Source organism: Diaphorina citri, unplaced genomic scaffold (assembly GCF_000475195.1).
Source record: "Diaphorina citri unplaced genomic scaffold, Diaci psyllid genome assembly version 1.1 scaffold272, whole genome shotgun sequence".
Lineage (NCBI taxonomy): Eukaryota > Metazoa > Arthropoda > Insecta > Hemiptera > Psyllidae > Diaphorina > Diaphorina citri.
This window is the reverse complement of record NW_007377709.1, coordinates 266,566-268,644: the sequence shown is the minus strand read 5'-3', so window position 1 is coordinate 268,644 and position 2,079 is coordinate 266,566.

Below are 2,079 nucleotides of genomic sequence, written 5' to 3'. Positions count from 1 at the left end.
GGATTAGGCTGTTATTAATTTGGTCCCTCTGAATATAGAATAAATATCCATAGGTACCTACCTACATAAATAAAATAGGTAAGGACATGGCAATAAGGAGTGTTAGAATAGTAAAGGTTAGGTTAGGTTTCAGGCTAGGCTAGTTTAATTTAAGGTAGACTAGGTTAGGTTAAGCTAATAGGCAGGGCAGGTCAGGCAATAATACGCTAAAGTGTAGGGAAGTTAGTGTACACATTATGGAAAATAGGCAGTCGTTGTAGATAAGATATTCAAATAATAATAATTCTGTCGCAATACCTACAAATACACAGAGGTAGTAGATGTAGTTGCTTTATGATTTCTCTATGCTAATTTTCTGTCTAATACATTTGTGTCTGCTATCTCTCTCATTCTGTCTCTACTATCTATTCTTCTCTCTTTTCCCTATCTTTATCTCTCTCCCACTCTGTCTTTATCTCATCCACGGAACTTGACATTCAGACTATTCTAATAGGAACTCTCTCTCTCTCTCTCTCTCTCTCTCTCTCTCTCTCTCTCTCTCTCTCTCTCTCTCTCTCTCTCTTTTTTTTTTGTTTGTTCACTTCGTCCAATCACAATACTCGCCCTTCCAATAATATTAAATCCATAAGTTAAACACATCCTCAAAGGAATGTGACACCAGTTCAGATGTGATACTTGAATGAAGAACGACATTAAAAACAGTTAGAGCCTCTTTACGACCTCTGTTACAGGGTTGGTCAGAGAGCTCATAATAAGTTGTTAGTCCTTAATCCATGGATTATGACAACTGCTTTATATGTTGGTTCTGAAACGTTGGATTTAAATGATATTGAAGGGGTATCAGGAGAGAGAGAGAGGATTCGGAAACTATTAAGTGTCTATGAGGCACTGCATCTCCCGCCCACCGCAGACCCTCCAGTCAAACCCCACGTGCGAGGAACAACAATCAACAGAGCTGTCTCATTGTCCCACCCGCAATCAGACTCCGTCGTGGTGCAGTGTCTAAGCAGCAGGTGTATTGGGGTAGAGAAGTCCATATATGGAGTGTCGCTAAGTGAAGGTGAAGCGTTGGCCAATCACTGGAGGTCCAACTTTTAACCGTTCAAACGAGGTTCCCCCTTTCAAGGGAAGGGAGAATTCAGACTCGACTTTCTCCCCCAAACTAATTGGACGACTGAGGTCTCAAGAGCAAAAGAAAAAGGCCACCTTGATACAGATCAACACAACCTCCTTTGAAGCTAGAACTAAAGTCAAGATCAATTCCACCACGTTTATTCTGGTACTTCACTTACTGCTTCGCTAGTGACTCGACGAAGACAAAAAGACGGAGACGACTTTGTCAGGACGGACTATAGCACAACCACGTAAGGACGTTATCTCATTTAAAATAGTTGTCTCACCAAACTCATCTCCCGACACTGTTAGCCCGGGCAAAGTAAGTTCAGCTCGTAAGGTGAAAGAAGGCGCACAACGCTCCTGAAGTCTGACCCCGACGCATGAGTCGGCGGCTCTTCGAACCCGCTAACCGTCTACACTGCCTCTTGTACATCTATCCGTGGGGTTTAACTTGGACAGTCGAAAACTATTATAACAACAATTGCCATACTCTGAAAGTCGAACCACAACACCGTCACACAAACATTTCAGTCACTGGACAGCTCCCATTGGGATCCCACAGCACCTCACAGCAACACAAATTCGAGGACCGGGCTGGTATGATTGGCAAGTCAAAGGGCTAGACGACAGCAACAACGCGTCTACTTTGCGCCCGTATGAAGTCAAAAACTTCCCCAACCCCAAAGTTCGTTGGATTATAATCCAAGCGACTTTCGATTGAAATAAAATGTTTAACTTAACTTTAATGTCCCGATTAAAAATGTTATGAAGTTGACCAAATATATTATATCCTTGGAAGTGTAATGTCTTCAGTTAGATAGTTTTGATAAGTTGTGAAAATAAAAATAAATAATGAATGGTTGAAATATCCTATGAAGTCTATATTGTTTATGATTGGCGATTACCACCAACATGTTGTCTTGCTACCTGCAGTAAAGTTGCCTGTCTTTATAAACCATTTTA